Source organism: Penaeus chinensis, chromosome 33 (genome assembly GCF_019202785.1).
Source record: "Penaeus chinensis breed Huanghai No. 1 chromosome 33, ASM1920278v2, whole genome shotgun sequence".
Classification (NCBI taxonomy): domain Eukaryota; kingdom Metazoa; phylum Arthropoda; class Malacostraca; order Decapoda; family Penaeidae; genus Penaeus; species Penaeus chinensis.
The window spans coordinates 6,323,885-6,331,384 of NC_061851.1; positions in this window are offsets into that span (position 1 = coordinate 6,323,885).

The window sequence follows — 7,500 nt, forward strand, 5'->3', positions numbered from 1 at the left end:
ACTTGCTTTAAACTGGTTCTTGTTCGATTTCTCTTCTTGCTTCGTTTCAAGTTTGTTTTGGTTGATGTCTATCTATCTCTCTCTCTCTCTCTCTCTCTCTCTCTCTCTCTCTCTCTCTCTCTCTCTCTCTCTCTCTCTCTCTCTCTCTCTCTCTCTCTCTCTCTCTCTCCTTCTCTGTCGTTCCTCTTCCTTTCTATTTACCCATTTCTCCATCTCTTTCTATCTACATATACATTTTACCTACCACTCTATCTCTGGCTTCCCTATATTTATCCCACCCCCTTGCTACCATGAAGCCACGAGGCAACGGCCGTCCCCATTATGATAATAGCGAGTGTCTGTTCGCACACGTGAACGCGGCCAACCCAACTTCTCCTCCTTCCTCGGACCACAAACTGCAACACGTGTTTTTGTGGTCAGTAACTTGCGTTCTGACAACAATTTGCTCCTCTGGTAATGCTAATGGCGTGTTTGTGTCTGTTCTTCATGTTTGTGTGATTTTGTTTATTTGTTATAACAGATTTTTTTAGTTTTCTTCTGATATTGTCCCCGATGATCTAAACCGCCATATACCCTCCACACGATGCTTAGAAAAGAAATATACAATTTAAAAGAACCGATTCAGCTTTGAAAATTCCAGTTTGTCCCCCGTCGTTAGAATCAGCGCAAGGACACCCCAAGCATCGAGATCTTCTCCCCAACTTCTTAATCTCCCCGGGGAGAAGCCGCACGGAAGACCTTCTCGTCGTCACCGTAAAGTTGGACGAAACTTAATTTCAAACTTGGGCTGCCCGATCGGTAGTAACTTCGCCAAGTCTTAACCGTATGTAACTGTTCGACACCTTGGAACCATGATTTTTTTTTTTCTCTCTCTCTTTCTCTCTTTTAGGAGAACTCTTCTCTTTTTAAAAGGAATTTATGTAACGGCCATACGACCTGGAAATAAATTTTGATCTTCGAGCTCGCGGGGTTCATAATTCTCGCTGCTTTTTTTTCTTAATCAATGTCTTTCTTGAAAAAAACTTTTATATCGTTGTTCTGACGAGACCAAAGGTGATTTTCGTTGTCTGCTAGAGGGGGGTAAATGTCATTTTCTTTCTTTCTTTTTTGTTCCTTTTGTTCCCCTATTAGTTCAGCTGAAACTCGTATATAAACTCTAAGTCGTCTAAGTTTGTTAAAAGCGGGAATTATTTTCCTAGGTACCTTTAGGGCTTAGACTCTGCTGCGTGTAAAGTTGATACGAATTTCATGATTATCTTTATTAAAGATACAAGTGAACGCGTGTTATTAAATTGTGTAAACAAAGTTCTAATGTTAATAACTGTGACATAACGAGTGATGACAAGAATTAGCATATTATTTTATTTTAATTATCTATTCTTATTTTTTTTTTCTTTTTCTTTTTAGATAACTAAAAGGAAATAGGAAAAGAGATGGAAATGATATTACTGTCACTATGAATAGTTGTCTTATTACTAGAATACGTCTACTGCAGTGACAAAATGATGTTCATGATTATATAAGTTACCTTTTCCGTGAGTACTGATAACGCTAATTAGATAATAATCATTATGATAACAATGGTCATAACGACAATGACAAAGATAATAAAAATATATCTAATATTATCACTGATATCATTAGCATACTACTAATAAAATGTTATTGATATAAAATTCTGATAATACTAATGCTAATTGTGATAATGATAATGATGATGGTCACGGTGATGGTGATGAAGACGAAGATGATGAAACTGATGATGATAATAATGATGACGGCAATGATTTTAACATGAAAAAACACCAAAAAACAAACAAAAAAACACAAAAATATAAGAAAATATATAATAATGATAATAACATTACTCCAAGCCAAACCTAATTACGGCAGAAAATACAAGACCGAAAAGGATCTCCATTCTTAGGGATCAAAGGGACCCAAGCTGTGACCGTGTCGAGCGCGCGAGCCTCCAGCCTGGCCCGAAGCGAATCTCAAACGAAATTCTTTACAAAATCCTCTCTGGCTTCATCATACTTACCTTTGTTTTAAAGAACTGCTCCTAACTGCGAGAGTACTCCTTCCCGCAGAGTGGCGGTTTGTAAGGGCGAGAATGGGTGAGTTTTTCTATCTACCGGGCGCCCTTATATGACCCAATTTTGTGTCTGAGAAATTCGCGCTCGTAAATAGAGATTTTGGGCTATATCTCACTCTGTTTATTCGTCCGTGTTCCTCATTATGCTCTAGTTTCGTAACACGGCTTTCTTCCTGGGCGAGATTTTGCGTAATTTCATGGGGAGAATCTATATTAATGAGTAGATTTAGTGTAGTTGATCAGGACAGATATATCAAGGAAAATTATACTGGTCAGTTAATTATTTCCGGGCTCTCGACTTGGTTTGTAAAGTCGTTCCTTATTGGTCCGATGGCTGTGCGGCTTTGTAAAGCGGGTGTATGATTGGTCGAGGCAATTGCGAGAAAGCCGATGATTGGCTGGGACGCGAGCCCGGTTAGGCCAGCGGCGTAGGGGCGGAGGAGGTCGTAATTCCTATGTGGCTTCTTTCGAATCTTGTATATTCGAGATGGGATCGCAGATATTTGAAATTATTGACACAGCCCTCGCATTAAGCCGTTTCTAGAATCATGCAACCAGAAATAGCATCTAGCTATTACCTTAACATATTTCCCTCCCTCGACCGACCTACCTGTGAGACTCCGGGTTAATCGCCCTTACGATCGTGTGCGCGTAAGGGCTAATTTACCTTCGATAACTCAGGGCCGATGGGCAGTAGAGTCCTTTGGTCAATAAAACGCCAGGGATCAATCCATCAGCGGAGGGATGCGGCTTGTCAAATCTTGCTTGACCGTAAGTCCTGATAATGGTTAAAACAACTATATATTTTAGCAGGAGCTGATGCCATTAAGGGCCGCTGTTTGCACTGCATTTACCTCTAATTATGTGTTATTTGGAACGTGGCCACTTTTCATATTGGCTTAATTCGTCGATCGATAGATGAAACAAGTTTTGAAATATATCTCTGCAGCTGACGTGAAGCAATCAGCCAAGTGATGTATAGGTTTGTTTGAAGGCCGGGGTGACTAGAGATGCATACGTATTGAAATATTGCGTGCGTGTGTACACGGCTGTGTATATGCTATGCGCACATGCATTCAGACCTTCATGTCACACGTATACTACACACAAACATACATATGTATGTGTCTGTCTGTACGGCCCCCCCCCCCTCCACACACACACACACGCACACAAATACACACACACACACATACACACACACACACGCACACACACACACACACACACACACACACACACACATATATATGTATGTATGTATGTATTGTACTTGTTTTTACTTATGTATCTCTATCTATCTATCTATATCTACATATATATATATATATATATATATATATATATATGAGTGTGTGTGTGTATGCGTCTATGTGTTAGTGTGTGTGTGTGTGTGTGTGTGTGTGTGTGTGTATGTGTGTCTGTGTGTGTGTGTGTGTTAGTATGTGTGTGTGTGTGTGTATGTGTGTCTGTGTGTGTGTGTGTATTAGTATGTGTGTGTGTGTGTGTGTGTGTGTGTGTGTGTGTATGTGTGTGTGTGTGTGTGTGTGTGTGTGTGTGTGTGTGTGTGTGTGCGCGCGCGCGCGTGTGTGTGTATGTTTGTGTGTGTGTGTGTATGTGTGCGTGTGTGTGTGCGTTCGTGTGTGTGTGTGTGCGTGTGTGTGTGTGTGCGTGTCTGTGTGTGTAAACCCATCACTGATACATTGTTGGTTCCTGGTTGCTACAAAACACGGGGTAATCGAAATTTGTCCAGGCATACAAAGTTTTGAAAAACAACAACTTTATTTCACATAAAGCTCAATAAACAGAAAGCCATTGAACTACTTAATATGCTGATATGACTGTTAATTATAAGCAGAACATTATGGAAAAAGTACCCGACTGCTCTGTGCGTCATATTGTTTATGTACACCCAAGTCCACTTAAATATTAATTTCTGGGATTCAAACAACCTATTTTTTTTTTTTAATTATTATATCTATTGTTTTTCTTATGGAATAGGGAAGAAGTAACTTTAAGTTTCGTATCTTAACGTATCCACCGCGCGTGAGCTCCAAGTTCACACCGAATCTCTATCACACACAACATAATTCCATACATCAGTCACTTGCTTTTCTTAGCGCTTGTAATACAAAAGCGAGTCAAGATACAACCTTTTCTTTGATATTATTGAGTCTGAAAGGTCACGTCGCAGCGGAACACAATGATTTTGAAGATAGTCCTCCCACTGAAATTAATACCACATTATATATCTTGGACACGTTAGATATTCTTACCTCCTTCTTTAAGCGACTTTCGTTATGGATTTCTATGTTTACTCATGTAGACTGAATTTGTTGTACTGCTACAGGGGCACATGTATATTTCATGCTTTTCTGTAACTAAATCTTACATCAAGAAACATACGATCTTATATCAAGAAACATAAGATGCAGTTCATAATACATGCAAATATAGATTCCAAAGTGAGACTTCCGTAAGATATACTGTAGAGTACCGGGCTCTGATTTGCCGGCAGGATTATATCACTTTCTATCAACTTAGAAGCTAAATAAAATGAAAAGATGTTCCAACAGATTCCAATAATGTGCGCGTAAAGGGCAGACATATTTGAGAGTGTATCATAGTGTTAGGGGTTCCGGAGATGCTACAAAATAAGCCGTGTGTGTGTGTGTGCGTGCGTGCGTGAGTGTGTGTGTGTGTGTGTGTGTGTGTGTGTGTGTGTGTGTGTGTGTGTGTGTGTGTGTGTGTGTGTGTGTGTGTGTGTGTGTGTGTGTGGGTGGATGTGTGTGTGTATATACACGTGTATACATGTATACATACACACACACACACACACACACACACACACACACACACACCCAGACAGACACACACATTACATATATATATTACATATATATATATATATATATATATATATATATATAGAGAGAGAGAGAGAGAGAGAGAGAGAAAGAGAAAGTGATGTGTGTGTGTGTGTGTGTGTGTGTGTGTGTGTGTGTATGCGTGTGTGTGTGTGTCTGCGTGTGTGTGTGTGTGTGTGTGTGTGTGTGTGTGCGTGCATATATATATATATATATATATATATATATGTGTGTGTGTGTGTGTGTGTGTGTGTGTGTGTGTGTGTGTGTGTGTGTGTGTGTGTACCCACACCCACAAAAAAAAAACATACACAGATACACACAGTGTACTCTCATAATGTAAGTGCGTGTGTGTGCAGTCCACCATCATATATAAAGCCAAACTAACATACGAGCATACACACATGCATATATGCTTATCTGCCGCTTCATCTTGCACTGCAAATGAGCTTAAATAAGGTTTTAAAGACTAATGCAATTAAAGGCTCTCAAGAAACACGTCACATCATCTTAATAATGTAACAAGACAAAACTATTATTACGATCGAAAGTACCGAGATACGAGCAACTGAATCCTTATCAAATATGTGTTATTTTTCCCGGGGGTTAATATCTCCTTAATGAGATGTTAATTAGAAAATAGGGTATAGAGCTTCACCCAGTGGAACGGAGGAACAAGGCAGTTAAAAAAAAAAAAAAAAAAAAAAATTGATTGATGATAGGGAACTGTACATAAATCAGTGTGATTTGCAATACGAGAACGGCGATGTTTTCAAGCGTCGATACTTGATAATAATTACTTTTGAAAATGTGCATGTATTTTGGATGTTTTTGTCTGAATGTTGGAATCTGTTTCGAAATTCGGATAAAATGTTTCTCGAAAAATCTCTCCCGCGGTAATTACAAGAGAAATAAAATTGATTAAAAATAATAATAAATAAAAAAATAAAAGGTAAATATGATAACATGGATATAACAAAGGATTTTGTTTTTTCATAGATCTCCAATAAAACGAGGAAGAAACTCGATAGAAAGATCTATAGACAGATAGGAAGAGGAAGAAAATGTGGGAGGAGGGAGAGAAGTAAAAACGAAAAAGAAAAAGAGGAAATACAAGGAAACCATAGAGGAGTAAGGTGAAAGAAGAAAACAAAAAATGAGAAAGAAAGAGAGAGGGAGAGAGAGAGAATGGAGAAGGATAACAGTAAAATGAAAAGAGGCAATACAGGAGAAGCAAGAAAGAGGGGGCTAAAAGAAACAGGAAAAGAATGAGAAGACGAAGACGAAAAAAAAAGAAAAAAAATATAACAGATGCAGTAGAACGACAAATATAAAATCAGGAAGAAGAAAGAATTGAAAAAAATCAGTAAAAAAAAAAAAAAAAAAAAGGTAAAGAAAAAAGACACGTAAATGAAAACCAAGAAAAAGTTAGAAGAAGAAGGAAGAGGAAGATGGAAAGCAGAAATAGAAACAATTGAGGAGAACCTTTAAGTAGAGACTAAAAGGAGAATAAGAAGAAGGAAACGAATCATAGAGATGGAGAAACACCAAGAAGATAACGAAGAAAAGAAGACGCGGAAGAAGAAGAAATGAAGGAAGGCATAAGAGGCAAGAAGAGGATTTGTAACAAACAAACAAACAAACAAACAAACAAAGAGTAAAGAGTAAAGAAAGAAGATAACGAAAAAAGAAGAACAAACAGAAGAAGTAGAAGACGAAGAAGAAGAAGAAGAAGAAAGGAAGGAATACATAAGAAACAAGAAGAGGTAAGAAACGAAGCAAAACAAAACAAAACAAAAAAGAATAAAGAGTAAATAAAGAAAACCACACAGGGAGAGACGAGGAAATGAAAATAGAATAAAAAAAAACAGATATATATCCCCCTCTCCCTCCCCCCCCCCCCCGCAACCCCCCCCCCCCCCCCAAGAAATTCTCTCATCAAAAAGACGATGGACCGAATCTCGCGAAGCTAGAAATTATCAGGAATTATCCCAATAGAGAAACCAGCGTTGCCATGCGCGTCGAAACCTGCCGTACATAACTCGGCGACCGGTCAGTGTTGCCAGTTGTAATTACGGTGGTCCATAGGAAGGGAACGTCTGGGTGTTGAACAAAGATGAACATTGTCTTAAGATATAAGGGCCAATTTAACTGATTTGATTTATCGTCACCTAAAGTGGGGTGGAGCTCCGGGTTTGAATTTATAGGTGGGCCGATAGATAGATGGGCCGATAGATAGCGAGGAGGGAGGGAGGTGAAATGCATGTCGATTTGTGAGGGTTATCTATCGGGATTCTTTTGGGGGAACTGTGTTGATGTATACGAAGGTTTGTATGAATATTTGTGTCTGTCGGTTTGTATGCCTCTCTGTCCTCTCTCTCTCTCTCTTTCTTTCTTTCTCTCTCTCTCTCTCTCTCTCTCTCTCTCTCTCTCTCTCTCTCTCTCTCTCTCTCTCTCGCACACAACACATACAGACAAACTAACAAACACACAAAAACAAACTCATACACTAAATACAAACACACACATATGTATACA